Source organism: Apium graveolens, chromosome 9, assembly GCF_009905375.1.
Source record: "Apium graveolens cultivar Ventura chromosome 9, ASM990537v1, whole genome shotgun sequence".
Lineage (NCBI taxonomy): Eukaryota > Viridiplantae > Streptophyta > Magnoliopsida > Apiales > Apiaceae > Apium > Apium graveolens.
In genome coordinates, this window is record NC_133655.1 from 269,504,845 (window position 1) to 269,512,661 (window position 7,817).

The window sequence follows — 7,817 nt, forward strand, 5'->3', positions numbered from 1 at the left end:
GTAACCGCTAAAGCCATCATGAAACTCGTCATCTCATGTCCAACGGTGGCATTGATCAGGGTATCAATCCTAGGTGGGGGATAGCAGCCTTTGGGCATGCATCGTTTAGATCGATGAAGTCGATGCACATCCCCCACTTTTCCTTAGCTTTCTTGACAATTAAGGGGTTAGCTAACCACTTGGGGAATTGCACTTCCTCTATGAATCCAGCTCCTAGAAGCTTCTAGACCTCTTGTTTAATGGCTTCCAGCCTGTCAGGGGCATAAAATCTTTTCTTCTGCTTCACGGCCTTCCTAGTTGGATCGATGTTTAACTTATGAGTTATAAGGTTGGTGTCAATCCCAATTCCCAGGCATATCAACTGTCGTCCAAACAAACACATCACTATTCTCTTGTAAGAAAGTTGTCAATTGGCCCTTTAGGGGTTTGTTCAAAGATGGTCCAATGTATGTGACCTTCTCCGCGTCTAAGGAATCTAGGGGAATTGGGACTAAGTCCTCTGCTGGCTTACCCCGAAGTTCTTCATTCTCACGAACATCCATGTCTTCAATGGGGTGAACCTGCGCTCTGGCTCCATTGGGTCTAAGTGCTGCAACATAGCAACTGCGGGCCATTTTCTGATCTCCTTTTGCCTTACCGACACCGTTTCGATTCGGTAACTTTGGTACCATGTGGTAGGTTGAGGGCACAACCTTGAACGCATGGCTCCTTGTTCTTCTTATGATGGCGTTGTAAGTAGAGGCTGCCTTAATAACCTGAAAGTTTAACATTTGTGTGGCCTCTCCGAGCTCTTCCTCAATAGTCATGGGAAGTTGTATTGCTCCTTCGACTTGGCATTCCACTTGGTTAAACCCGTAGATGGGGGCGTCAGACAGAGTTAGTTGGGAATCATTATACCCCATCCTTAGGAATGTGCCATATAACATAATATCCACGGAAGCCCCATTGTCAACAAGGACCCTCATAATAGGACAATTTCCAATTATCGGAGTGATAACCAGAGGGTCATCCTGAGAAAACTTAAAACCTTCAAGGTTGGGGTCACCGAACTCAAGCGTTATCCCTGTCTTATAAAGATTAGATGGCTCTTCGACTATACTCATTACTTCTCTCGCATAAGCTTTTCGAGAGCTGCTGTCGGGCCTCCCGAGATCATGTTGATTACTGGCCCTCGGGGTTGTGGGTTACGTTTGTAACGGCTGGGATTTTCGTGATAAAGCTTACAAGAATTAAATATAATTTATGTGTGAATTATGTGGATATTTGGAAGGAATAATTGTATTGTACGTTTGTTATGTTATTCCAGTCGATGAGTCAGTAAATGACTTAGTTATGGTATGTAAGTGTGGTCGACTCGGTTTGATTGTCGGGCTGTCAGTTTGGACGCGACCCGTTATATGAAACGTGAATTTAATGAAAATTGTGGAAATGAGAAATGAATAGTGTATATAAAAGTATTTAAGATGAGGAATCCTCTGTGTACCTGTGTTTATTTGGATTCGAGTTTGTAAAGTTATATCGTTATTTAAAATATCGATTATCTGGTATAGGCGTAAACAATTATAAAATGGAGTTTAGATGGAAAATTGTATAAATACATGATGTAGTTGATGTTAATATGTGAATATATGTTATTTGATATTTACATGTGTGAATTTGTGATTCTGGAGTTTTTAAATATTTTTAAAAGGATTTATTAGGTAAAAATAAGGGTTATTTGATATTAAATATTTTTATAAAATTATGAGAGTATGTTAAAATTATAGAAATTGTTTTATTATCTTTGGAATGGTCCTAGAGATTTTTTTTAAAAAAATGAAAGTTAGATTTATTTTAAGGTCTTGATATTTTAGAATGATTTTTCAAAGATTATTTTCATTATTAATGATTTAATTAAAAAATTTATAGAAAATAAATCATACACTCAATTTTTTTAAAAATATGTGAATAAAGATAAGTTCATATTCTATATTTTAAAAATAAAATTTATATTATTTTTGACCTTTACAAAATAGTTTTATCATTTAATTCGTTTTATGCAATTATGCATAAAGAAAATCATTATTTTAAAATCAGAAATTTTGGATTTGCAAATGACAAAATTACCCCCGACAAAACCACCCTTATAACTCCCTCCTTCCTCCTCATTTCTCCCCCCTTCTCTCTCCCCCCTCGGTTCTTTATCGTTTCTTGACCAAATTCTGATCTGAAGCCTGTTTTACGATCCTTGTTGCTTCATGATTGTGTGACTGTGCGTGCCTGCGTGTATTGTTGTGTGTTTGTGTCGAATTTGGGAATAAACCACTTCGGGTTCTTGAGTTTAATTTGAAATTAAACTCGAATTTGAAGTATAGCTTGGATTGTTGCTGGTTTGATGATTTTTTGGTTTTCAATGATAAAATTGGTGAGGTTTCGGGTGGAGGTCGGTTGAGCAGCCCCGAACCCTTTGCCGCCATCGACGGTGAACTCCGGTGAGCCGGTGGTAGGTGGTGATGTTTAAAATGAGCCCTAAAAATCAATATACATTAGTGTAAGTGTTTGCATGTTAGAATAATTAACTATTTTGAGTTTTCTTGAAATTGATTTATTAGCTGTAATAATCCCAATTTTTGGAATTTTTTGAAACCCTGATGAATAGTAACTTTTGCTGACTATGCTGATTAAGGAAAATTATCAGACCACGCTATATAGGAGTACTGTTATGGAAATTCTAAGATCGTATTAGTATTCCATAAAGTAAATGAGTGTATGTAAAGGTCGTTAAAATTCGAATCCGGACACTTTGATTTTTCCCGAAAATCCACCAGATACCGAAAGAATTGAGTATAAGGTAACATGATTGAAAGGATTTAAATTCAAGGATTATAAGAGAGGATCATAAAAGGAATATAAAATATTGAGAAAGGTTTAGGGGAACCCAAGTAATAAGATCTCGGATATGATCCCTCAAACGACGAACGAAAACGAAAGTTAAGCGAAGCGCATAACAGATAAGCGGTCATTAGCCAAGTAATTAAGGGTTAATCAAAGAAGTTAGTGAATGATGATGTCATCATATCACAAGGAGAAGCCATGTGTTAAAAGATGACACAAGCATGGTGACATAAGCATGACAAGGAGTTTTGATTTGTTGGTTGATTTATAGCCAAGTAAAACTTACCATGGTAAAAAGCTAATAATTTGCCAAGCTAAAAGGAAAGCAACCAAGCATTTCATTTCACACTTCCCAAAATCAACCAAGCAAACTCTCTCTTCTTCCCCCATTGTTTTGCTTCGAATTCTTCTTGAAAAAGCAAGGAGAAATTTTCAAAACTCAAGCTACACACCTTCAAAAATTAAGAGGTTTGTTTCCTTAGCTTCCATAATTCATGACTTAGTTATGTTATGAGTTTAAAGCCAAGATTCCAAGGTTTACTAAGCTAATCAATTCATCAAAGTTCTTGATGATTAGTGTTTTCAAGAAACTAAATTTGTGTTTTCTTATGTTTTCTTCTAGATCCAAGCTTAGTAGAGATAGTTAGTGGTTATTCAAGGCTCCCTAAGTGATTCTCCACTCTCCAAGGAAGGTATAACTTCTCAAACCCTTAGTCTTAAGTTTTGTTTGTTTGGATTTCCTAATGTTTAGATGATGGGTTAGTGTAATGGGCGTGTAATCATGTTTAGAGCTTTGTTTAGTAAGTGGTTTTGTTGATTTTGGAGTTAGGAGTGACACTTGTTAAATTTGAAGTTCTTGGTCACATTTTGACTTGGTTTAGATGAATAAGTTGAGATCTTGAGTTATGGTTGAATGATCTTGTATTGTGGTTGAATGATGGTGGAATGGTGTTGATTGGTGGTGGTTTGATATTGAATTGATTTGGTAAAATTTGGGAATCGCTAAGTTATAGTCGTCGTAATGCCCAATTTTCCTTAGACTATTTTGTGCATGACTTTTGCACCCGAACACTCACTGCCATGAACTGACCATTACCATGTTTAAAAAGTTTATGATTCAAGATTCGTTTTTATATGTCGTTCGCTTAGATCCGATTTACGGTTTAGGAGAAACGACCATTTTAAGTAATGGTGTTTCGCGAGCGAACCCCGAAACCTCGAGTAACTTTGAGACCATAATCGAGACCCATAAATAATTAATCGAAACACGAAACAATTATGTAAGGTGGATTAGGAAGTTGGTAAAGTACTCGTGAAAGAGTCGCCTTAAAATTCGTAACAGTTTCTTAGGTCACACACACTGTAGAAGGGGGTTGAATACAGTGTTTATCACAATCAAATCGAATTAAAGAACTCAAGTAACAGAAAATAGACTTTATTCAATATAAGAAACTCTATTACAATATGGAACTGTCCTCTCTCAGTGATGAACAAATATCACGAGAGCTGCTAGGGTTACAATAAATAATATTCTCGATAATGATAACACATATAGTGTAAACCCTATGTCTGTGTTTATATACTACACAGTTACAAGATAATCGCTAAATGATATGGAATATAATTCTGCTTCCTAAAATATATCAATCAATTATCTTTTCTTCCAAGTATTCCATTCTTCATAGAATTCCTTCTTCATGCATATTTCTTCTTACGTTTGTCTTGATCTTCTTTCCTTTAAATAAGCCGCCTTCCTTATCTGAAAGTTTCCTTTAAGTCCTGATTTTATCTCCTGATAAATATCTCCTGAACCTTAAGTACTGATAACTTAAGTTCTGACTTCAGTATAAGTGCTGATTTCAGTTAAGTACTGATTTGTCCTGTTCAAGTAAGATCTGAAAACTAAATATAAATCATATTAGACATGCCATTATCAAATATATCTAACAATCTCCCCCAACTTATACATTAGCATAATATACAAGTTTAACAGATATTTGATGATGTCAAAAATATTAAGTACAAATGCATGAGAATTTGACTAGATAACTACAACTTACAGTCCTTAAAGCTTTACCAACTTTAACTTCAGATAACAACTTCAGTCTGTATATATATCAGAATTTGAGCAGTTGTAGATCTTGACTTGGCTTCATTTTCTGATCTCTTTGATATCAGGAGTTGTTCTGAGATAGTTCTTTAACAAACATCTCTCAACATATCTGAGTTCATCAATCATCCTCCTTTTAGTATCTTTAAGTTCTGCAGTATCTTCACCAGTTTGGAAGATAGCATATCTGAGATCATTAATTTTCGCTTTTCTCAACTCCTGATCTAGTCTTATGACATAGGCTTTGTCAGACTCTAGATTGAATTCAAGTCCCTTAATACCAAGATATGTTCTGATCTGTGCAGTATTAGGCTTCATATCAACAATATCACCCTTGTGATCTCTGTACTTGGGACAATATATGCTGTCAAACTTTACAGAATAAAGCCTTTTCTGTCTCTGAATTTGAGTCTTCAAATAACTTGCAGCACTTTCTGTTATTCTGTCATTCACTTGAAGTAAGAATAAAACATGTTGTAGTTCCTCAAAATACTTCAGTGATATAGCATTTTCCCTTATATGGTAAACCCTTCCATCTGTCATGAAATATAACAAGATGTGTTCTTTCAAGAAGGTATGGTAGACCATCTGTACAGATTCCAGTTGATTCAATCTTTCAGGAGTTGCTCCAATACCTGGTTCACTTAAGGAAGTTGGATCATTGGTTGTGTTCTGTACTCTTCTTTCATCAGCACTACCCAATCCAGATTTATCTCTTGCTTCCTTTCCAGTAACCACTCTTGCTTCAAAACCACTTGCTGCAGTCTTCAAAGGTTGAGTCTGTTTGGCTTTAGTGAATCCTGGTAGGAGTAACTTTGAGGATTTAATATGAGCAATGTCAGAGGTTTCCTTTGACTTATCTTCTGATATTAAGTCAACTTGAGCTATGTCAGAGGTTGCTTGCTTCATTCTTATATCAGAACAAACTAACTCTTGACTCTGAACAACTTGAGCCATGTCAGAGGTTGTCTTAGAAATCTTCCTTGAAGTCAGAGTAAGATTAACATCTTCAACAAAAATTTCTTCATCCATAGTAGGCACATAAATCTTTACAGGTTCACCAACTTTTTCTTTGCCCTTGGACCTTGGATCTATCTTCAATTGTGATTTGGCCTTGGTTGCCACATGATTGTCCTTTCTTTTATCACAATGCCTTTAGTTGTAGGAAGTTTCTTTTTAACAACAGAAGCTTCAGATTTGGAGTTGACTTTTTCTGACTTAAGTCTAGCTTCTTCTTCCATTAGACTCTCAAAGTCCATTCCTGGATTTTCTTTCAGAAATAACTGTCTAGAAATTTCCTCATCAAGATCCAAAAGTTCATCAAAACTTATCCTTTTACCTGTATCAGAAGTTATTCTTCTCCCAGTATCAGAACTTGTTCTATGACTTGTAGTTCCAGCTCTACTTGATGAATGATCTTTACCTTGACCATGACCTCCACCCATTCCAGAGTTTCCCGGGTCATTACCATCATCCTTTTTCTTCAGTGTCTTATTAGGTTTGCATTTGGACTTAATTACTTTCTCCCCCTTTTTGGCATCAGCAGGTAAAAGAAGAGAGAGAAGCAATTCCACTGAGGATTGGATCTCATTGAGTTGAGACTGCTGAGAAGCTTGATTTTGCAAAATTTCATCAATCTGAGACTGTTGCTTCTCTTGGGTTTTCTCAGTGTAGGCTACTTTGTCAAAGGTAGGTTTGAAAAAGTTTTTCTTTTCAAGTTTCATGGTTGTTTCTTGCTTGATTAAAGCTTCTTAAATTTTATGCACCGCGGCATGAGTTGTTGAGTGTTGACCTTGAAGATGTCTAGTACTAAATGCAGTAACTCGTAGCTGTGTCTTGAAATCATCATTAATTAGCATCTCATCAGCTTTTGCCAAGTGCTCAGCAAGAATTTTTTCAGATGGAACAAAGGTGACTGTGTTCCACTCCTTAGTCCACTCCTGTCCTCTAGGAGTTTCACTCCAAGGTACTGGTGCTTCCCCTGTAACAAACTTCTTGACTATCTCAGCTTTATGAATAGTTTGTTGAGGTGCATGTCCTGATGGACCAGCTGTATTAACATCTGCATTTGTAGCAGCATCACCAGTATCATCAGTATTTGCAGCATCAAAACTGACAGAATCAATATCCTCTGATAAAAGAACAATATGAGAGGCTATGGAGGCTTCAACATCATCCTCTAAGTGCTGATCTGCTTCCAAGTTCTGATCAACAGCCATATTCTGATGCTCACCTATAGTCTGATCTTCAATGTCTAGATGTAGAGAAGGTGTTGTAGATAATTCTGGAGTAACATCAGCATCAGGAATTGGTGTTGTTGATGGATTGATTGGAGCTGGGGGAGCTTCTAAGGAGAGAACCTCAGGCATAATTAGGTTTTGAATATCAATCTCAGCACTTGTGCCTGGGTCTGCAGTAGATACTGGTTCATTTATAGGAGACACGGGTGGTGTAGATACTGTATCTTGAGCAGTTTCCTGAGTTGGTGACAATGGAGGTGTAGATGCAGTAGCTTCAGCAAATTCTGGCTCCTTTGAGATCAGAGATTCCTGATCTCCTTCCTTAGCTGCTTCTTCCTCATCCTCTGAAACTGGCTTAGCCCTATCCCTGTGTGCTTTATGTTTCTTGTATCTCTTTGAAGGTGGAGATACATTGGGAGTTTCATCAAAATACATCCTTCTAAGCCTTTTGAGAAGCTTAGAACCCCCAATTCCAATATCCTTCTGAGAAGAGACCTTTTCAGCTTCTTTGACAACAGATTCTGACACAGAAACCTGTTCCTCACTGTCTGACTCATCTCCCAAAACAATCCTCCTTTTCTTCTGTTGTGTCT